Here is a 25,241-nt window from a genome sequence, read left to right as displayed (position 1 = left end):
TTTAATTGGGTGTCAATGATCTTCGTGTGTTTGCTATTGAGCCATACCGGCGAAGCATATTCAGCCGCCGAGTATACGAGTCCGAGAGCGGATGATCTGAGTACGGAGGCTGAGGACCCCCATGTGGTGCCACATAGCTTTTGGATTATATTATTTCGCGTCTTCAGTTTTTCTGCCGTTCTATGTAGGTGTTCCTTAAAACTTAAGGTTCTGTCAAGAGTCACTCCAAGATATTTTGGTGTTGAGTTATGAGTGAGTAGTCTGTTTTCAAAGTGAACGGAGAGTTTTTTGTTGGCTTGGGCATTATTCAGATGGAAACAGCACACTTCAGTTTTCGTTGCATTGGGCCGTAGCCTCCATTTGCGAAAATATTCACCCATAACAGCAAGGTCATCCGTTAGTATTGTTTCTGTAACATTCATGTTATTATGTCTTGCTGCAATGGCCCAATCGTCAGCATAGCCAAATTTCTGCGAAGTTGTCCTAGGTAGGTCCGCGATGTATAAATTAAAGAGTAAGAGTGCCAAAACAGATCCCTGTGGCAGTCCATTGCTGAGCTTCATTTGGACACTTCTTAAGTTGCCCATTGTGACGTGAAAAGGTCTGTCGGTGAGCATGCTATCAATGAGTTTGGTTACCTTTTGGCATGGGATGGCACGGATCAGTTTGCAGATTAATCCTTGTCTCCAGATGGTGTCGTATGCAGCTGATAGGTCAATGAAAGCAACGAATGTTTTTTGCTTTCTTTGAAAACCTGCTTCAATATGTGTTGTTAAGGATAGGATCTGATCTGTGCAGCTGCGGTTAGGTCTGAACCCTGCTTGCTCAATAGGTATCACCCCCAATATGGTATTACTAATTCTGTTGTGGATTAAGCGTTCCAACAGTTTATAGACACAGCTCAGCAGTGCAATCGGTCGGTAGTTTTGGGGTTGATCATTTGCTTTTCCTTGTTTCAATATGGCTATAATGGAGGCCTTTTTAAGGGAATGGGGGAGCGAATATGGTAGCCAACATGATATCCAACGATCGATAACGGTCATGGAACTAGAAGAAGAAGAAGATATGTAATATATTTCATAGTAATAGGTGGGCTTAGATGGGCTTTACATATGTCAAAAGCAACTGAAAACTCCCCACCTACACGAACCCAATTAGCGGTACCAGTAAGAAATAAGGGAAGAGATAGACCAATACTGAGAAGGAGGGAGAGTGTGGACGACGCGAGGAAGGTCGATGCAGCAAATTGACAACGGTTGGCGATGAAGAGAACCGACTGGCGAAATAGACTGGGGAAGGTGTACAGGATTTATATTACTATCCAAAAAATGAGATTAATCCATATAGATTTAATTTTTAAAGTCTTAAACAAATATTATTTACATGTATTGTTTACATTACGTAAATGGGTGACATTGGTTTTGCAATGTTGGCCACTCGTTTTTAAAACACCGAAGTCGGCAATTATGTTACAATTATTATTTTCACGGTCACATTCAGGTATAGTCAATCATAACAAAACAATTACGATTTATTTATAGATACGGAGAAAGTAAAGAAGAGATTATTCATTATTCAGACATCGACGTGGTTAGATCAGAGACGTTGTCCACCAACTAGTTACTGTCGTATTTAGTGTTCTAAATATATTCTGGTAAATAGTGTTTTAACAGATCAACCCCATCATCCCAAACCCCATCAACCCAAAATCAGTAGGAGCCAAATTTTAGAAAAAATCATAGTTGGGCTCTAACTTAATATCTTAATTCATACATTTTGCCCAATGCAATTGAAAACTTGAAGATATAAGTGGATAGAGTTGATTGCATGCAATTTTTTACGCCTATTATTTTTTATCCTTTTACACTCTTCTTTAATTCCTACTATCTCGTCTTAAATAATTAGCCTCTTTGATACGCTTGTGAAAGAAAAGACAATGGAATGCAAAGTTTCTACGTTAAGTGCTACGTGGTAAAATACAAAGTATGCGAAAATATTAAAATGTCTTAGTGTTTTATTGTTATTTATTGTTTCTCCTATAAAAATCTCAGCGAAGGCGTTAAAAGTTGGATGCAAATACTTAATTAAAAATAAATTACTCCCAATCGCTTGTGTTTTTACAGAAAAAATGCATTTATTTCACCTGTAAACTTATTTAATTTCGAAAAATAAATATGAATGAATTGTAAAAGTTTTTATTTTATTCCAGGCCAGCTGCGGCTGCAGCATGATTACTGCAGGCGATCCAATATCCTAAAACCAATTTCAATTTAAATGGTAAGTGCATTTATTTTGTTTTTAATTATATTTTTATGTCAAGTTTGTTTAGTATTGTGTGGTCATTGTTTGAATTTAAACATGGCCGATAGAGGCTTCAACAAAGACATTATACAATGAAAACAATAGAAAAATCTGTATCTGTGTTGTTTATTCATTTATTATTGTATATACAGTATTGGAAAACTTTTTTCGGAACATAGGGAGTTTCAATGCAATAAGTTAGGTTCTTGATTTGAAATGAACCAGTGTAGTGTAAATTTCAAGACACCGAACTGAGATCTCTGATTTGCGATTAACCAGTGTAAAATTCAATGTAACGTTCGATTGTAATCTCTTTACCGCTGGCTGTCGCGGCTTTGCAAGCAAACGATGCAATCCGATGGGGCACCTCAGTTTAGTGCAGTCGAACAAATGAATTAATAATGAAACATCGCGACGTTGTCTCGAAATTTACACTGGTTAATTGCAAATCAAGAATCTATCTTATCGCATTGAAAGTGCCTATGTTCCGAAAAAAAGATATCCAATAATGTATATATAATGTTCAGAAACGGTTCCACAGTTAGGCAATTAAATCTAAAAGTAAAATTAATAGCATTAGACAATGGGTCATTAGAACTTGTTTTTATATAGTTGCCATATTAGGTACCCCTAACGTTGGTATGTAATTACATTGACCAGTTAACGATCTTCAGCTAATCGGCATAGTTTTTCGGCACTACGCATTCCTGTCCATTCGCAAATATTCTTGAGCCATGATATCTACTTCCTTCCCATTGCTTTGCAAGTATGAATTTTTCTTGGTATGTCCTAGGTATAATTTTTTCTTATTTTAATAGTTTTCAGTAACTCATGAATGACATTTTCTCTATTTAACAGAGCTTCGTTGATCTGCATCGCTGTCCAGGATATCCGGGGCATTCTTCTGTGAAAACATATCTCAAACAGCTCCACGAAATTGTTCATATCAGCCTTCATAGTCCAGATCATCTTGGTGATTTGTAATAACACTGACAAAATATAGCATTTGATCATTCTTTGACATAAGGTTACGCTGTGGTTATTATACATTAGACGAATTTTATTTTTAGGAATGTTATGCAAGGTGCTTCATTTTTGTATTTGATCTCTTTAGTTGGATGTAGTTATTGTGTAATGTAGCATCCCAGATAATATAGCTCTATGATATGGAGCTAGTCTCTCATAGTGACGAACTCTTTGAAACTTGAAAATTTTACTAGCAAATTGGGCGACTGGGGAACTCCACCATGCTACCTAGATTTGAATGGGTTCAGTTTTATAGTCGGATTAAAAGCGACTACGTACTGCCCCACGCTACCTAGGTACTTAGATAATATTTTTGTGAACATATGTAGTTTTTATTTTACTTTATTGTATTCAAAACGGAACCCAATTCATAAAGCATGAGCGAAAATTTTAAATGATTAAATAATTAAACTATAACAATATAATAGAATAAAGTTTATTTATAAATCTACATTAACTTATATACAATAACAAAAACTACAGTTAAACAATAACAATGCCTAATTGTAATGTCTGATTCGTAATTAAAATAAGTAAGAGTGAACACTATATTTTAGATTTTAAAAGTTAGCTGCATAATAATTGCAAACTGACTTAATGAAGTCTAATTTAGTAATGTTTTGATTAACGTAATATTCATTTAGCCTATTTTCAATAAAATCAACTTTTCTTTTTGCCGTTTTATCAAGTTTTTTTTTCGAATCTATGTGCAGTTCTAATTTTCACATATACTTCTGCTTGAAAATTTAACAAAATGTCTGTAAATTTAAATATGTCAGGATGTGATTTATAAAAACATTCGTTAAATTTCAAGTGAAATGATTCACATGCGTTTGTAGTAAATATAAGATATGATGAATTTGAAGCCCGCATGTAAGGTGGAAATGTTGAATCTTCCGTTTAACAATTATTAACTAGGTAATCAAAAAATTGCAAAACTTTGTCATCATCTGGCATAATATTAAAAAGTTCATCAGAAAAAAAGTCACCAACATCATTTGGATCTAAATAAGGAATGCCGAAAAACAATTTTAAATATTTTCCAATAACAGTTTGATTGCTATATTTCGAGGACAAACCTAAATTTTGAATTTTTCGGTACCAATTTTGTGTTACATGAAATTTGCAACAAAAAATAATAATTTCGGGCCACACTAACTTGGCTGCATTTTGAATTGCTATTTCAAAATCAGAAATTATTCGCTTCGGTTTGAAATTTAAATTCAAATCTGTACATATTGTTATTAATGTATCAAAAGTGCTTTTGTACGATTGCTGTGATTAATTTGGTAACAAACAAAATACTAGAAAAACATAAAAACTTTTTGTAGCCATGTATAGTAAACATCTGACAAAAGTATTTAGAACAGTATTGAAAAGTTCCATCTACACACAAAGAATCTGCATTACACAAAAAGTAAAGATTTGTGAAACAACTAAAGATTGCGGAATTGTTTTTCGTAGATAATAAAAAGTTTTCACCTGTATTTGTTTTTAAATTTAAGTTCACTAACACTTGTAGAACTTCTTTCTGTGACTTGGGCAATGATGGTGTGGATTTTCGTCTTGCAGCATAGATATTTCTTCGAACGCAAGAAATGTCAGCGAAATGTTTCGTCGTCAGCGGTAAATTGCTGAAATTCTACTTCCTCAATTCGTTGTGGACAATCTTTAAAGGTCTTTCACATATATCTTCTACAGATTTCCTCTTTGTAGAATTACTAAAAATTTGCCGGTCAACGTGGATATCTGGAGCATGATTATGCTCCACCGATGCTTTTTCAAGAATAACGTAATTTTCATCACCTTCCTTGTGTACACTTTTTGTTGACACCCTTTTTTGATGCATCGCCATCCAACTTTTCCATCTTTGGAGACATGGCCCTTTGAATATTTATATTCATTAATTATTAATAAAAGTTCTCCCCTTTGACTAAACATAGTCGTTGGATTCGCCATTTAAAAGTTAAACACTAACGGACAAAACCGGATACTATACCGTAATACTGGCAACTGAAGTGAATAACTGAAAATATTTATATTTTTACTTTCAACTATAATCAAATTTGGAATTTCGGGTCATTAAGACTTAATCCCCAACTTTCTCGGCGATGATGCAGCAGGTACTTGGGATTAATGGGCTTAGGTAGTTCGTGGGGCAGTTAGATAACGACGAACAAATTGTAGAATTTACAGAGTTTCAAAAATGTGTTCATTCAAATGAAGAAAGCATACCATATTTGTATACTTTCATTATCATTAATTAACTCAGAGCTGATAGTTGTAACGATAACAGACGTTGAAAATAACGTATAGGGGAGTGCAATTAGAATGAAAAGATACAATGTTTCGGAAAAAATCAAACAAGGTTATATTTTTCTAAAACTTTTTTTGTTAGTTTATAAATATGTTAAAGTAAAAAGTTCTACTCACAAATTTCGCCGCTAATTGTTTATTAATTGTTGAAACAATAACAATTGTTTTGTATAAATAATGTTAAGAATATGGGTGAATTCAACATTTTATTTTGATAAAAAATGTTTTTATTTTAGTTTTGATTATGCTGAACCTGAATCTGACATTACAATTTGCAAATTCAAAATGGCGGATTCAAAATGGCGGATTTTTTCCTAAAAATCCTTAAAAAGTAGTTGTAAAATCCGAATTTTTTTTATAAGACGTGTTTGTTTACATATATGTGGATATTTTTGAGAGGTTGCTGAACCTGAATCAAATTTTGATAATTTAAATTATAAAATGGCAGATCCAAAATGGCGGATAACTTAAAAAATAGTTGTAAAATGTTAATTTCTTTACAAAATGTATTTATTTCTACATATGTATATTTATTTTTGAGAGCTTTGATAAACCTAACTTAAATGTTATACATTATAAACTATAAAATGGCGGATCCAAAATGCGGATTTTCTAAAAAGAACATAAAAAAGAACATTTTTCTAAAACATTTATTGTCTTTATTTTTAACAGGTTGTTGAACCTGAATTAAAGATTAACCATTTAAATTTCAAAATGGCGGATCCAAAATGGCGGATATTTAAATGAAAAAAAAGTAGAATCCAATCAAACAAATTTCAGTTATGAGTAAAATACCTATATTTTTCATAATACTGAAAATTGTTATTATGGAAAGTTGTTCAGAATTAAAAACGATGTGTCAATATGCAATTACACTCTTCTAATCGAAATAATGTGAACTATAAAGGTACATATTTATTGCGCGAAATATAATTTTTTTACATACCTCGTATAATATTGATAAAATATAATATTTTATATTTGCATATTAAGTGTTAGACCATGCACAGCTATTTATGACGAATAACTTTCTTCATAAAATTAATAATGAAACAGTTATCATAAATAATAAGTGAAAATTTAATGATGTTGGGTATAATTAATTGGAAACAATATTAAAAAAAAACAAATTTTCGATTAGAAGGATATAATTACATATTGGAACATAATTTTTAATTCCAAACAACTTTTCATTATAAAATTTTTTTATATTGTGAAATATAAAGGTACTTTACTCTTGAGTGAAATTCATATTTTTTGACATACCTCGTACAAAATTAACAAAATTTGATATTTGATGGTTGCATCTTATGTTATATACGATGCAGAGTATTTTATAAAGAATAACTTTTTTCCGTAAAACTGATATTAAAAAAGTTATTAATAGGTTCCAAGTTACGCAGACATACTGTATAAGAGCTAAAAAAATTTTTTTTTGTTTTGTTTTATTATTGTTGAAGCTTATTATTAAATGTATTTTAGGTAAGTTTTACACAAAAATGTTTTGATCACTCTGTATATACATTTTTTCATCTGGTAATTTTCGGTTTTTGTATTACATTTTTGTTATCTTTCTTAGTTTTCTCAAAAAGAAATTGTTTATTTCACTTTTAAACTAAAATAATTCAGTGTTTTTTTAAGACTATATCCTAAGCTTTAAAAAAGTATCAAAAAAATTGTATTAGATTTATTCAAACTTGAGTAATGCCGTCTTAAAGTGGTGGGAATTCTGTAAAACTACGAAGTTTTCAAAAATTACATTTTTTGAGACATCGTATTATTTGAATTAAATTTTTGAGATTTTTTTTGAACAAAACATCGTTTAGTAAGATTATTGAGAGGTAAGTTATGCAAATTTGAGAGTTTTATAAGTAAAATTGTATTAGTTACACATTTTTAAATCATTTTTAAACAAAATTCATGTTAGGCTCACTTTCCGCCCACACCGTACTTATGCCCATACATTTTATTTCTTTTTATTACAACCATAAGATAGCTTATTTGATCTTCTTTCATGTCCAATTTGTAAAATTTCTTTTGATCCATTAGTTAAAGAATTACATTAAAAAAACTCAACCGTGCACTTCTTCCAACGCTAGTTTACAGTGCGCCAATGTGTGTAAGAAAGGTGACTTTAGCGTTATAAATAAAAAATTACAGAAGCTAGAGATTTAATTTTAGAAAAATCTTTATATAAGGTTTTTTTTGTAAAATTTTCTCAATTTTTCAATGGTCACGTCAGTTTTTTTCTAAAAATTATATTTTCGGAGTTATTTAAAAAAATATCTAACTTCGCTGTTCATTTGTTTAATAATAAATGAAGCACCCACTTCTCGAGTAGAACTTTTTGATATGTTGTTTATTAAACATTTCTTAATGAAATTACAGAAAGTTTTATCTTGTTTGATTTTTTCCGAAGTGAAAATCTAAATGCACTCCCCTAGTAATATTAACTGTCCTTGATAAAATCCAATTTTTTTCTCTTATCTTACGTCTCGTTTGCCGACTTCTCATTATCTAGCACTCATATTCTTAAATTATGACAGTATAATCAGCCCAGATAAGAAGAAAAGTCCATTGCGGTACTACAAATTGTCAGAATGAATAAGAATTTAATTGACACTTGAAAGTTTCCTAATTAGTAAACTTTTAATAGTTCTCTCATTCTGCAGCGACGGCTTCAAACGACCCAAAACTATGTTGTATCGAGCATTCTGTAAAATGTATAGCTTTACTGCAATATAATATGTATGTAATTACAAAGTTTCCTCTTTGAGTCATTTAAAATATTAAGCTTCGTTCAAAATAATTTTCAATGTTTTATAATTAGTTGTAATAATCTAGGATATTTTGTTATTGACAATGTACTATAGTTTTGAATATGGTAAAATTAGACATCAAAAGTAGGTCTCTTTTTTCTTCTTCTCCTGACACTACAACCCTGTGTGATTTTTGGCCTGTTTAACAATGCTTTTCCGTTCTGTCCTGTCGGTTACACTTTTCTCGACTGCCTAATATTCATGGTATTAAAGCACTCCTCAAGATCGTCCATCTATCTTTTATGGGCCATCGTCTAGTTCTATTTTCTTAAGGCTTCTATTTCTTGATTAATTTTACCGCTCGATTTTGTAGCATTATATTTAAATGACCAAGCCAGTTTAGTCTTTGTGACTTTATCATGCGTTCTGCATTAATTCGTCCAGTTATGTTATTTAAGTGATATTTTTTGTGCAGCCTCTATTTTAAACAGGTTTAGATTTAAATGGATTAACTAGCAAAAAATGTTTAACAATTTTTTCTCTGTTCATTGCTTGGTTTTGTATTTTAAACTTAGTTAATCTGCTACAAAGAAAAGTTAGGTTAGTTTTAAATATATTTTTGTACAAACTTGTTAAAAATGCGATTTTTAGCACTCCATAGGAGCCTTAAAACTGTCACTTTAAAGCACTGGGTGCTTTAAAATTTTTAAGGCACTGCAGTTAAAAGTGAAATGTCAAATTTTGAAAGCAAACGTCAAAATGTTTATATTTCATTTATTAACATTAATATTAATAGTTTTTTGAAGTTTCCTTCGGCAACAAATCTAGGATACCTCGACTGACCGCTACCTCACTATCTTGAAATTGATCTTTTTCTACGATATTTTCTTGCATTTTAACGAAAAATCCACAACCGTCTTTTAAAAAACTAACAGACGTCCGACAGATAAGAAGTCAACAATAATTGCTGGTCCGTAATATACGATGCAATTTGAAACTATCTCCTTTCAATGTATTAAAGATTTTTTTAAAAGGTTTTTTAAAATTTAATTTAAACTGTATTATTGCATTTTTAACACGTTTGTAGAAAAAATATTGTATGATATACGTGTAAATAGTACATTCTTAAGGCACTCATGTGAATTGCAGAATTCGCTTCGCTCATTCTGCAAACCTTCACATGCGTGCCTTAAAATTGTACTTTTCGCTCGGTCCCACCTATCGCGCAAGTTCGGGGTATTACTGTACTTTACAACGCTGCAGTGCATTCAACGTTAGGAGCTCGGTCTCTTCCGCTTGACGGCCAGGGAAAAAATTAATTCACACTTAAAGACACTTCTCACACAAATAAATTTTGTTGTCTTCCGTAACTCTCAGTAGTTGATGGAAGGTTGTTTATTTTTTGTTTGGATAAAAAATAGCTGAAAATACAGAAAATTCACAAATTTATGATCGGTGGCTAATGTATTAGGGTCATTCCATTTCAAATCACTCAATTTTGGAGCAAAAAAAATTTTGGACCTCCGATTTGTCTGAAAATTGGTATATAGCTTCTGCGGGACGTAAAAATAAGATATTTCAAGTCAAAAAATCTTCTTCTTCTTTTTTCTCAAAATGTTATTTTATGCGATTTTACAGTGATTTGGTGTTTATTTATACAAATTTGCATTTTCTATCGTAAAGTATCAATGGGAAACATAATATTTTAATAGAAGGGACTCAAAAATAGGAAACGTTAAAATACCGTTTTTTACATTATTCTCCATTACCAAAATACATCATAATCGATTTGGCTGAAAATTTGCCCACAGATAGACAAAACATAGGACTTTAAGTGCTAAGAAGGATTTGAATTATATTACAATATCAAAAAAGTTACATGCAATATTATAGTCAAAAATATAGGCGTCTACTGTAAATACAATTAACTCGAAAATATCGACTTCACGACAAAAATTGTTAAAAAAAAATTGTAATAATTGTAAATACGATTTATTTGGAACAATTTCAGTTTCTACCATTTTTGTCGGAAAGTTAAAAATGGCGGAGATATTGAGCAAAACAGGTTCTCCTTTAAAATCAAGATGGCGGCTAACGTAACGGAGGAATTCATTCGTGATTTTAAATTAAGGCTACTATTGACTCCCCTAAAGATCAGAAAAATAAAATTTTGGGCAGCTCGGCATTCAAGGTCAAATGCTATCCCGACTGGACTAATATATACTTTTTAGTCTGATATTACTGCATGTAACTTTTTTGGTATTGTAATATAATTCAAATCGTTGTAACCACTTAAAGTTCTATCTTTTGGCTATCTGTGGAAAAAATTTTCAGGCAAATCGATGATAATGTATTTTGGAAATGGAGGAAAATGTAAAAAACGGTATTTTAACGTTTTTTACACTATCAAATTTGATCAAAAGCTTGTTTTGCTTTAAAATAACTTGTTATAATGCCAGATAATGACATTTTTGAGTCCTTTCTATTAAAATATTATGTTTTTCATTGATACTTTACGACAGAAAATGCAAATTTGTTTAAATAAACTCCAAATCACTGTAAAATCGCATAAAATAACATTTTGAGAATAAAGAAGAAGAAGAAGAATTTTTTACCTTAAATATCTTATTTTTACGTCCCGCAGAAGCTATATACCAATTTTCAGACAAATCGGAGATCCAAATTTTTTTGCCTGAGTGATTTGACATGGAATGTACCATTAAATACTGATCTATTCTGGACCCTATACCGATCAGAAATCGTGCGAACAAATATCACAATCGACTCAAGTAATAAAAAATCAAAATCAATATCTCTGACGGTAAATTAAGCGTTAACATTTCACAAAAATTGTCTAAGAGGTCCGTTTTTAGCATTATTAATGTTATAAGCAAAGAACTTAACAAAATTACAATCTATTTACAAGACAGCGGGAACACCGTCAAGTAATTCGTTTTGCCTTGTCTGCCTGAATAATCGAGGACTAACTTATTACTTGACGTCTTTGAGGATTTATCGATTTTATCATTATTCCTAAGAAATTTGGGAAAAAATTAACAAACAAACAAATTAAACTCATCTACACGTTACTGCAGCAAAATATAAAAGTAGAAGAGAGAAAATTCTCTATTTATTAAGCTCTATTTTGAAAATAACTAGCAATTAAGTCATCTAAAATATTTTATGTATTTATAGACTAACAAAATACATATAGAATAACAAAATTTAAAAAAAAAATTTTAAGAAACGCTTTTGTTTAGTTACCAGTTACTAAAATTAAAAATATTATAAAAAAATCAACCAAAAAGCAAAAGATTAAAAAAAAATCCACATTCGTCAAAAAAAACCGTGGTGCGTCTTCATCGAATAAACGGTTTTCGCCCCACGCTTTTCTTTAAAGAATGTGTTAGATTTTGTTTTCATTTTTTTTATTTTTGGCTTTTTAGTTGATTTTTTTGTAATATTTTTAATTTTATTCACTTGTAACTAAAGAAAAGCGCTTCTTAAAAAGTTTTTTTCAAATTTTTTTATTTTTTATTTTTTAGTTTTACAATTTTCAAACATTAAAATATATCGTCATGTTTATTAAAATATCTACCTATAAAACATGATGTACAAACATGAAAAGTAGTCGGAATCGGCAAAAAATTTGAAACTTTATTGTTTATTTATGAAGCATAACGTAAATAATTACGTAAAAAGTGAAATTATGTATATTTCATATAATTAGCTACAATCTGTAAAAGTTTCAAGTTTTCGTCATTGTAAAAAACAAGAGAATTTAAGCATTTTCCGTTAAAATCGTTTTTTTTTTATTTAAACAATAAACATAAAACAATTTTTTTATTGACCATTCGTGTATTGTTCACGCGAATGCCTATGTCTGCAACTTTTTAGTCATTTGCATTGAAGAAGAGGCAGTCAAATTAACGTCCAAAGATTTAACCCAAACGATTGAACTAAAGAAAAGCGTTTAATTAATTAATACGCCAAAACGAATGCTAATGTTAATTGTAGCACAAAACGTCTCTACCGGTGGTGTTTCTAAGACTACGTTAAAAACACTAATTTTTTTAATTCTAGTTTTGGTTGAAGTTTTGTTTTGTATCGTATTGAAATTTGACACGAATAAGCGCCGATTTTTATATAAACAAATATATGAGCGATCAAAATTTTAAACTTTATTGTTTATTTATGAAGCATAACGTAAACAATTAACGTAAAAAGTGAAATTATGTATAGCTCATATCATTAGCTACAATCCGTAAAAGTTTCAAGTTTCTACATTGTAAAAAACAAGAGAATTTAAGCATTTTCCATCAAAATCGTTTTTTTTATTTAAACAAATATTAATACACATAAAAAATTTTTTATTGACTATTTGTGTGTTGTTGTCCGACAGTGACTTGTCAGAGGTCAACCAGAAGTATTATCTTCTTTACCATAAATCTAGAGGAGAAATCAGTGGCAGAATCAATAGGGTTAGACAGGATATCTTATTCTTCTTTCTCGACTCTCCTAGTAAGCATTTACTTTATTTCACGATACACGATTTAACAATGCTAAAGTTGCATCCAGTCTATATGATTCAACACTCGACCCAGGTATTCTAGATTCCAACAGCCTGATGTCACAAGGGGTGTTCTATGAAATTCCAGAACAACGGGACAATATAAATATAAAAAATTAAATCACACAGAGTTAGTCTAAAATATAAATTGATATTGTCAAGTAATACATATTATAGGTATAATAAATTAATTGAGTTTTAGTGTATGTTAAAATGGGTTTAAAATATTTTTTAACTATTTAGAATGGGAAATAAGCCACGATATTATTAAAAAAATGATTTTTATTAACGTTTCGACGCCCAAATCGGGTGCCGTTGTCAAAATAATTTAAACAAAATTATAGTAAAGTCAGAATTTGGTATTAATTTTGAGAGTAAATTAAATGTAAGACCAAATACTTACGATGTCGGGATAGTATCACGAGGTTTTTCCTGGTTGTCCCTCGTGATTTACTATGAGATCTCTAACGCGAGAATTTTAATGTCACCGTTGCATGTGGTTGTCTTTTTAAAGACAGATCACATGCTATGATTTTTTTGTGACGGATATTCTTGAGTTGGGGTTGATTTCATGTAATCGAATGAACTATCTTTCAGTAAAGTCGTCCCAGGAACGCAACTCATAAATATTGGCAATATCATTTTAAAGTCTTCTACTTTAAAATGTATCATATGTATCTGAATTGCCGATATAAATGAGTCAAATTAAATAAATTATTAGAAGAATTTTTTTACTAAGCAACAACATTTTTGTTTATATTAATAGTATTTTGTATTTTGACAACGGCACCCGATTTGGGCGTCGAAACGTTAATAAAAATCATTTTTTTAATAATATCGTGGCTTATTTCCCATTCTAAATAGTTAAAATTGTAAAAATGCCACAAGAAAATAGCTTCAGAACAACATTGGGTTTAAAATAAAAATAAAATAACAGTTCAGAAGAAAACACAGGATGCAGTCCAAACGTAAGAAGAAGAAGAGGGCTAGAAATAATTAAAACTATGAATACTCAAAATAGGCAATTGATTATGTATTTTAGAAAGGAACTACAACGTTAACTGGGTTTTAATGTTTCATATAGTCAATGGAGCTCTAAGTATGTCAAACCCGCGGAGTGCTATCATTTAAAGGGGTGCGTTTTTGAGAGAAAGGGGTGAATTAGTCCCTGGGCACAGGCCGAATTAGGGTGAGTTCTATGCACTTTTGGTACAAACACGTCTACAGGAAAATTGTTCCAGGTTAAATGTACTATCGAAACATCATATTTTAAAGTTAAAAATATTTTTTTACTAAAATATATTCAAAAGAAAAGCAAGAAAAAAACACGAAAGATAGCAATTTTGTATTGTGCCCCATAACTTTTTTCCACCGGGGATATAGGTATAGGCATTGCTTCACAGAAAGAAACTCGTCCTTTGGCCAAGAGAGTGGCAAAGTTTGCCATTCTCAGGGATTTTGGCCCATTTTCCTTGATACTTCTCAAACATTGTTCTGTAACTTTTTTCAGCGTAGCTTTAGGTACATGCAATATTTAATAGGAAGAAAAGTCAATTACCTTTAAAATGGTTTATTTTAGAAAACAGTATGATTATTTTTAAGCAAGATATGGTTGTTTAAAATTTTATACTTTTAATGATTTTTGATATATTTTGCGATTATTTTTAAATTTCTCATTATAACTTTTTTTATTGTATATTTAGGTATATCCATGGTACAATAAAAAAGAAAGCTTATTTTTTTTACTTTAAAACGGTGTATTGTAAAAAATTCTAGGAGTATTTTTAAACAAGCTATGCTTTTTCAAAATGTGACATATACGCATGCAATAGATCCCACTAAGTTGGAACCATATGGAAAACTTTTTTATTATGAACTTTATGAAAAAAAAAATGATTCTTTATAAAATGATCTGCATAATGATAAAACCTAAAATTCAATGATCAGATATAAAATTTTATCAATAGTGTACTAGGTATGTTAAAAATATGAATTTCGCTCAAGAGTAAAGTACCTTTATATTTCACACTACCGAAAAGTGTTATTAGGAAAAATTATTCGGAATTAAAAATGATGTTATATTATGCAATTATGTTCTTCTAATTATAAAAATAAAAAAAAATAAAATTTTTTCTCAAATTACGGATACCAGTTGATATCCTACGGATATCTTGTTTAAAAATAGTCCTAGAATGTTTTGAAATACACCATTTTAAAGTAAAGCAAATAAGCTTTTTTGTACCACACGGTATATACATACCTAAATGTACAAGAATAAAAGCCATAATGAGAAATTTAAAAATTAATCATTATAAACATCAAAAATCATTAAAGGTATAAAACCTTGAAAAAGCATAACTTGGTTAAAAAGAGCAGTACAACCTTATAATAGATAATTTTAAAGGTAATTGTCTTCTCTTTCTATTAAATGTTCCACTGCATATACCTAGAAATGCGTAGAAAAAAGTTACAGAACAATGTTTGCGAAATAATAGGGAAAATGGCCCAAAAATGCTGTGAGCCGTGAACTTTGAAAAATTATATTTCGAAAACTATAAATTTTAGAGACTTTTACCGAACTTCATTATAAAATAGAAGGATAAAAGTTATTTTTTTCTGAAGCAATGCTTATACCTGTATCCCTTTGGAAAAGAGTTATGGGTCAAAAAACAAAATTGCGTTCTTTCGTGATTTTTTCTTGCTTTAATTTTGAATATATTTTTGTAAAAAAAATATTTTTGACCTTAAAATGTGATATTTCGATAGAAAATTTAATCTGGAATAATTTTCCTGTAGACGTGTTTGTACCAAAAGTGCATAGAACTCCCCTAATTCACCCTGTGCCTAAGGACTAGTTCACTTCTTTCTCAAAAACGCACCCATTTAAATGGTAGCACTCTGCGGGTTTTTCAAATTTAGAGGTCCGTTGACCATATGAGACAATAAAATCCTGTTAACGTTGTAGTTCCTTTTAGCTCTCTTATTTTGAACATGAACTTTTTTCAGCGACAAAGAAGCTTTAGCACTTTTAGGCTATGAGCGGCAGGAAGGAACATTAGAACTTTTCAGCTAATAGCCTAAAAGGTAGAATATTTGAAAAGCATCTAAAGAAGTATTATCTTCTTTACCATAGAGGAGGAATTAATATAACTAGACAAAATACCGGAACAACCGAATTAATCCGGCTTTATCGTGGTCTAAATATGGCAACAAGTTATCCTGTTTTGCGGTTACTACCCAAACATCATTCTATTCCGATCAGGGAGTTCTGACTTGATGTGCGAATAAACACTTTATTGTTCTATATAATCACAATAATGTTTTCGTTATCACCTTATAATGTACTTGAGTTGAAAAAGCAAAGTCGCTACGTAAACATAAAAATAAGTGTCCATTATTTGGATTCCCGTCTTTTATATTCAGTGTTTGTCGGGAAAAGTAAAGTAGGTTATGGCTTTACATTTGGTTGGAGTTTTCACGCCGTAGTTTTATTGTAGCTTCCGTTTTATTCGATACCTGCTTTTATTAAATAAATAATAAAACTTTAGAGTTACCTGTTTGCAATTTTGCTATAATATACATACATAATTGAATACGTAAATATAATTTTGTTTTGTTAATTAAACTGATATCATAGTCAGACTTATTTTATTCATTTTTGTGAAACATTCTGATTTTTATGGAATATTCTTTGGAATTATAATAAAAAAATATGAAAAAAAAAAGACTGAAAACGTTTGTTTTGTATACTTCCACAAAATTTATTACAACTATGTGACTACAGTGTTTAAAATTAAGTCATATTTACCTATTTTTAGTTCATTATCTCATAATTCATCTTAAACTATTTTTATTGTGTTAATTTTGTTTACATATTATTATTTCAATTCGTATCTTTAAATACTATTTCGCCTATACGGCAACGCTGTAAGCTTTACTCCAAATCGGGGTTGAGATCTTTTTAAAACCAAGAATGTACGATTCGACTAAATGTGTTTCATCAATAAACAAGTGTGAACGTCTACCAATTTTTGTTCCACTCTATCGATCTAATATTTACCACTACGATATCCACAATTAAACCAGCGACCTAACAACAATTCAATCAACAATTTATACATAGAGCTGTTTCGGCAGAGTGCCTTTCTCAAGTGATTTAGATTACTATGGGTTTGCCTGTTTAAAGCCTTTAACTGAAGAGATTGAAGAGTGGGGATCTGTTTCTCTCGAGTTGGTCATTCAGAATTATATCTGTATTTTTCAGTTTATTAATTTCCATAGATTCTAAAAAAGATAGCTTAAGGCCTTAGTGGGTGCTTCAGTTTTTATTAAACAAATGAACTACGAAATTAGATGTTTTTTTAAATAACTCCAAAAATATCAATTTTAGAAAAAAACTGACTTGACCATTGAAAAATTCAGAAAATTTTACAAAAAAAATATAAAGAATTTTCTAAAATTAAATCTGTAGCTTATATAATTTTTTATTTATAACGCTAAAGTCACCCTTCTCACAAACATTGGCGCACTGTAAACTAGCGTTCGGAGAAGTGCACGGTTGAGATATTTTAATGTAATTCTTTAACTAGTTGATCAAATGAAATTTTGCAAATTGGACATGAAAGAAGAATCATTAAGCTATCTTATGGTTATAATAAAAAAAAAAAAGTATATGGGCATAAGTACGGTGTGGGCGGAAAGTCAGACTTACATGAATTTTGTTTAAAAATGATTTAAAAATGTGTAATACAATTTTTCTTAAAAAACTCTCAATTTTGCACAACTTACCTTTTAGACATCTTACTAAACGACGTTTCTCTCAAAAAAAAATCTCAAAAATTTAATTCAAATGATAGGACGTCTCAAAAAATGTAATTTTTGAAATCTTTTTTTGAAATTTTTGAAATAGAATTACCACCACTTTAAGACGGTATTAGTCAAGTTGAACAGATCTATTAAAGATTTAAAAGTGCTTTATTAAATCTTAGGATGTAATCTTTAAAATGCACTAAATCATTTTACTTTAGAAATAAAATAAACTATTTCTTTTCAAGATAATTAAGAAAAATAACAAAAATGTATTACAAAAACCGAAAATTACCAGCTAAAAAATGTTTATACAAAGTGATCAAAACTTGTTTCTGTAAAACTTACCTAAAATACATTTAATAATAAGCTTCAACAATAATAAATGTTCAGCAAAAAAATTTTTTGTAGCTCTTATACAGTATGTCTGCGTAACTTGGAACCTATTGATAACTTTTTTATTATCAGTTTTACGAAAAAAAGTTATTATTTATAAAATACTCTGCACTTTGTATACTCTAAGATGAAATCATCAAATATCAAATTTAATTAATTTTATACGAGGTATGTCAAAAAATATGAATTTCACTCAAGAGTAAAGTACCTTTACATTTCACAATATCGAAAATTGTTATTAAGACAAGTTGTTTGGAATTAAAAAAATTGTCTTAGTGTTCAATTACATCCTTCTAATTAAAATATTGTGAATAATAAAGGGTTTTAACTCTTAAGAAAAATTCATATTTTTTACATACCTCATATAAAATTAAAAACGTTTGATATCTGATGGTTTTATCTTAGATTTTAGACCAGGGAGAGCATTTTATGAAGAATAATATTTTTTCGTAAAAGTGATAATAAAATAGTTATCATAATTGTAATAAAATGATGAATGAGTATCCGTAATTTGAGAAAAAATTTTAAAAAATTTTTATCGATTAAAATGATGTAATTGTATATTTAAACATAGTTTTTAATTTCAAACAACTTTTCATAATAGCATTTTTTAATATTCTGGAATATAAAGGTACTTTACTCTTTAACGAAATTCATATTTTTGACATAACTCGTATAAAATTGATAAAATTTGATATATAATGGTTGAGTTTTAGGTTTCTGACTATCCAGAGCATTTTATGAAGAATAACTTTTTTCGTAAAATTGATAATAAAAAAGTTTTCCATGTGGTTCCTAGCTACGCAGACATACTGTATAAGAACTTCTGTATAAGAATTTTCAAATTGCAATGCCATATTCGGATTCAGCATAATCAAAAACAAAATAGAAACATATTTGATCAAAGTAAAATGATGAATTTAATGATATTTTTAAAATCATTTATACAAAACAATTGTTATTGTTTAAACACTTAATAAACAATAGCGGCCAAATCTGCGGGTAGAACTTTTTACTTTAACATGTATATAAACTAATAAAAAAAGTTTTAGAAAAATATAAGCTTGTTTGAATTTTTTCGAACAATGCATGTTTTCGTTCTAATTGGACTCCCCTAATTGAAAATAACATACAGTGATGAGTGCGCAGTGCGCTAATAACCGGCAAAATAATGCAAAAAATGGAAAACATATTAGGTTGTGAGATAAGAAGAGATGAAACTAGTAGAGGTGGGAAAATATCGGTAGACCTCTATTACATTACCACTATTGAGAGTTTCCACCTGTAGACGTTAGCCAACTAGGTCTTAGTTAAGTCAATAAAACAAATGAATTAGAAAAGGGACTTACAAAAAATAAAGATTTTAATTTTGGGTTGGAGGCAACGAAGAAACAGAGTCAAACACTGTTAGTCACAATAACCTCTTACAAACCTTAGAGAAAATTGGTATAAGAGACAACTGTTTACAATTATTTAGAAGTTACCTCTCTGAGAGACAACAGGTAGTAAGGGTCTCCGAAGTAATAAGCGGACAAAGAGGTATAATATATGGAGTGCCACAGGGAACAGTATTAGGTCCTGTCCTGTTTAATCTATATATAAATGGATTATTTTCATTACAGAGTACAGGGCATATAATTGGGTTTGCTGATGATACTGCTATTATTTATGATGCTGAGAATTGGTATGAATTAAAAACAAAAGCAGAATATGATCTACAACTAATAAAAGAATGGTTTGACTACAAAATACTAACAATCAATTTTAAGAAAACTGTTTTATCTACCAATATTTAACTCTAACTTGACTACTGATCTTTTCAAACCCCTTCAAATATCACATAATAAACAAAAATTTTATATTAAACCCGTAACAAATGTTAAATATCTAGGAGTTTTTATAGATACACATCTAAAATGAGACTTTCACATTAAATATATCATTAAAAAGCTACAGTTTATCCTGTATAAGTTTAAACATCTTAAAAAACACATACCTAATATATACCTTCGCACACTATATTACGGACTAGTAGAAAGTCATATCCGTTATGGTATACTGGCTTGGGGAAGCGCCCTAAAAACACACATTCTCCCACTGGAAATCATACACAGAAGATTTCTGAAAATTATTATGTCTAAACCATACACCTACTCTACAGATAGATTATATAAGGATAGTAATATATTTGACTTGAAACAATTATACTTTCTTTGTGTGTCTTTAAAATATCACACCATGAAAACAGACAACAATTTACCATCACATGAGCATGATACAAGAGGCAAACACCTCTATATGATTCCGAAAATTACAAAGTCCTTCTGTCAAAGAAGTTTTCTATTTCTAGCCCCAAAAATATATAATCATATCCCCAGTGATATCAAAAATACTAAGAATGTTCCTCTATTTAAAAAGAAATTAAAATCATTTCTGATGGAACAAACAAGAAATTTTTGTGACATCATTATAGTAGCTTAAATTTACATACATTAAAAAACAAAAAAAAATAAATGAAACTCTAGAGTCACTACCAATTTTTATACCTATATTTCAAATTTTATATTGTTTTAAACTGATTTATTTTGCTTATTATTTTTATCTTATTTAATAAAACATGCGTATATACACCATTCTTCAAAAATATTACTAACTAATTGAGCCATACATAATTGTTTAAAAAAAATTTATTATTCGTGCTTTATTGTTAAACTAAGTATTTATTTTATTGTTTTCATTATATTATTTATTCTATGTATCATATTTACTAAAACATAACTGTGTATTTACAAAAAAACGTACCTATCTATTTATTGTATTATATTATATTGTATTATGTTGCTATTTATGTTATTTATGTTATTTACGTTAGTATGTTATTATTTATTATTTTATATCCTATTTACCGAAACAGGTGTATCCACACCTCTCGGAGACCTTCGGGATTTATTCACTTTATATATAATTATCTAAAAAGATTCTACCTATTATTGTTGAATAAATTATTATTGTTATTATTAATTATGACAGCTGCAGAAATGTTTAATTAGAGAGTTTTTAAGCCCCTTATTTCAGCAACGTTAAACGTTATACGCTATTCTGCTCATGCGCATTAACTGAAAAATAACGTATTACTTTATTAGCGGATAAGGTATCCCCTTATTTAGGTAGAAATAAGGTTCACGTTATTAAGGGATTACGTATTTGTAAGATTGCCAAATGTCATATATCTAAATCATAAAAAACGAAAAAAAAAGGTCATATGAGCTGAACCAAAGACAACTAGAATAAAAAATATTGTAACGATGTATAAAATTATAATCAAAATTTGGTTTTCTTAAAAACTATCAGGTAATAAACATATTATACAGGATGTCCAGAAACTCTACCGACAAACGAAGACAGGAGATTCCTCAGATAATTTTATGACAATTTGACCCAATTCACCTAGTCCGAAAATGCTTCCTAAGGGAGCTAGAGCTCTTTGAAGATGGCGCCATGTAATTAGTTTTTCTTAAATACCTCCAGAACGCTTCTATTTAGAAAAACGAAAATTGGTATACATATTTATCTTCCAGAAATAAATCGATTCCATCCATTGCGAAACTCTAGTACCGGTCTTAGGCGTACGTTTTGGGTAGGGCAACGGTAATTTTATCGCATAACTTTTTTGTCTTCAACTTTTAAGCATTTTTGATACTGGCTTATTAAATTGTGAGGTATTATAGTACTAAAGGGTACTCTTACTTTAAGTCGATAGGATACACCGTTTTCTAGAAAAATCGATTTCAAAGTTTTTAGTTTTGGGAATTTGAAAAAAAAAGTTAAAAAAATTAAAACAAAAACCGATGTATTTTACCAACTTAAAGCAAGAGTAACTTTTAGTACTCGAATATCTCATAATTGAATAATCTAATGTCAAAAATACTTAAAAATTAAAGACAATAAAGGTATGCTATAAAATAACTGTTGACCTACCCAAAACGGACGCCTATGACCGGTACTAGAAATTCGCCACTAATGAAATCGATTAATCTGTGGGATATAAATAAATGGACCAGTTTTCATCTTTCTAAATAGTTTTTTTTTAATTTTTTTTTTAAATTCAAGGAACGAAAAATTTTCAAATCGATTTTTCTAGAAAACGGTGTATCCTATCGACTTAAACTAAGAGTACCTTTTAGTACTAGAATAACTCACAATTAAATAATTCAGAGTCAAAAATGCTTAAAAATTAGAGACGAAAAATTTAGGCGATAAAATAACCGTTGCCCTACCCAAAACGGACGCCTATGACCTGTACTAGAAATTCGCAATGGATGGAATCGATTCATTTCTGGAAAGTAAATATGTATACCAATTTTTGTTTTTCTAAATAGAAGCGTTCTGGAGGTATTTAAGAAAAACTAATTACATGACGCCATCTTCAAAGAGCTCTAGCTCCCTTAGGAAGCATTTTCGGACTAGGTGAATTGGGTTAAATTATCTTAAAATTATCTGAGGAATCTCCTGTCTTCGTTTGTCGGTAGAGTTTCTGGACACCCTGTATAATATGTAATTGAATATAATCTGCTTGGCAACCCTGGTAGAATAATTCTAAATTACACCATTTCTTGAGAAATCTAACACTGTATTGAATTGTCTTGTTAAACTTAGGATGGATGTTTTGTGTTCCTAAAGTAGTAAATTGTCTTTGGTGAACGTCTTTACATTTTCTTCCATTATGGCTTATGTCAAATAATTCAATAAAATAAGTTATAGCACACAATGCCGTTTTATAGGTTACGTTTGCCAAATGTCAATTAACGTTAATCTGTGTGCGTATTTTCTGAAGTGTTTCAAAAACTATTTGAAGCAAACACGTTATCCCTTATTTATCACTCAGTGCGCATGACAAGTATAACGTTTTACGTTTAACGTAGGTGCGTCAAAAAGTAGAGACTCTAAAATCTCTCTAATATTGGAGCCATTAACTATTACAGCTGTAAAAATAAAACCAGATACAACATTTAATTTTTGCGAAACATGCGAGAAAAGATTTTTAAACAAGGGGATGTATATTAACTATGTAATGTAAATACATTATGTTGCACTTATTCCCTTAATAATGCTTTACTTTATTTATTCTATACAAACCAGTAATCTGAACATTCCAATAATCTAGCATACAATAAACATGAAAGGATTTCATTAAGGATTAACTGCAACATTAATTAGGCCTGGATCCCGCGTACCAAAAAAGTTGATTAATAGCAAGCTGAAAATTTGTTAATAGCTTAACGGTGTCTAGTCGGACAAACTTTTATGTACGGGAACACTGGAACAGAGGAAGCTTTAATTGTGAAACAGGTTCAAAATTTGAAACGTCAGACTACGAAAACGTCTTATGTATTATGTCGGACAGAACTTCCAATTTATTTGTTGCCGTTTCATTAAACTGTCATCCAAAAATCAGGCTGCTATTTATCACCAACTGAGCATTTTAATAAGTCCGACACGAAGAACATGTCAAATGACAGGAATTATGACAGGTAATAAATAGCAGTCTGATTTTTGCATGTGAGTTTAATAAAAGGGTAACAAATCAATTGGAAGTTCTGTCCGACAAAATACATGGGACGTTTTCGTAGTCTGACGTTCCAAATTTTTAACCTGTTCCACAATTAAAACTTCCCCTGTTCCAGTGTTCCCGTACATCAAAGTTTGTCCGACTAGACACCGTTAAGCTATTGTTTGTCCGTTTGTCCGACTAGACACACAGACCTATCTCTCTTTTCTGCCACCTTTTCAAGGCATTTGAAAGAATGATACTGAACCGGATCGCTGAATATATGGAGACTAAAATTATTCCAGAACAAGCAGGATTCAGACTCGGAAAGTGCTGCTGCAGTCAAATTCTTAATCTCACCCAACGTATTGGGTCTATTGAATAAAAATAAGTATTTGCTTTTACTTCCTCGTATTTAAGTATTTGCGAAAGTAACATTGCGAAAAATCGATGGTAAGACGATGTGGTATAGAGCTAGAAGTGCAGATATGCGAAGGAGATGCAAGGTGGACAACATTAATAACTGGGTGAAAAGCAGAAGAGTAGAAAGAATGGAACGACCACATAAGCCGAATGACAACAAATAGAGTAGTAAGGACGGCGAGAGACGGTTCCTCAAAAGGAAGACGATCAGTGGGAAGACCACGAAAAAGATGGAATGACAACTTACTGGAGGCACATTGAAAAACAGACAGAGTACTGTCTATATAAAAAGCAATTAATAGCAATTAAATAAAGCATTAAAGAAATGACTTTATTCAATTACTATTAAGTAAATACTTGTGTAAAAGCAAATACTTCTTTTTATTCAATAGACCCAATGAAGATGGTTTTGAACGGAAAGAAATAACAGGAGTAGCGTTCGTAGACCTAACTACCGCCTATGACACAGTTAACCATCAACGGCTACTCGCAAAACTCTACGAAACTACAAAGGATTTCCGACTAACAAGGTTAGTGAAATGTCTCCTCCAGAATAGACGCTTCTACGTAACGCTCCAGTCCAAGAACAGTCGATGGAAGGACCAAAAAAATGGGCTACCACAGGGAAGTGTCCTCGCGCAGATTCTATACAACATATAAACCAACGACCAACCCATACACCAACAAACAAGGCAATTTATTTTCGCTGATGATACAGCTGTGGCAGCTCAGGGAAGAACCTTCAATGAAGTCGAAGTGAAACTGACAGATGCCCTGGGACACTTAGCTCTATACTACGATAAAAACCATCTGAAATCCAATCCTACAAAAACCCAGGTATGTGCTTTCCACCTTAGAAATAAGCATGCCCGAATGCCGCTGGAGGTGGAATGGCGTGATCAGATGCTGGAACACAACGAGACGCCAAAATACCTTTGCGTCCGTCTAGATAGAACTCTGTCTTACCGATACCACTGTCAAGATGTCAAGAAGAAAGTAAGTGTCAGAAATAATATCATCCGCAAGCTAACTAATACAAAATGGGGAGCACAACCACACACTCTTTGCACTTCTGCCTTAGCAGTATGTTTTTCGG

General features: G+C 30.5%; 1 protein-coding gene across 2 annotated transcripts in view; it reads left to right on the top strand.

Moving 5' to 3' along the window:
* Window positions 1-25,241, top strand: part of LOC126891646 (somatostatin receptor type 2-like) — a 525,450-nt gene that overhangs the window by 143,266 nt on the left and 356,943 nt on the right. For both annotated transcript variants that reach the window (XM_050660870.1, XM_050660871.1), the window contains exon 2: window positions 2,210-2,277. The gene's annotated coding sequence lies outside the window, so the exon portion shown is untranslated. The remainder of the gene's footprint in view (window positions 1-2,209; window positions 2,278-25,241) is intronic.

Source organism: Diabrotica virgifera, chromosome 9 (assembly GCF_917563875.1).
Source record: "Diabrotica virgifera virgifera chromosome 9, PGI_DIABVI_V3a".
NCBI lineage: Eukaryota > Metazoa > Arthropoda > Insecta > Coleoptera > Chrysomelidae > Diabrotica > Diabrotica virgifera.
The sequence above is the reverse complement of the archived record's forward strand: the minus strand, read 5'-3'. Positions and strand labels throughout refer to the sequence as shown.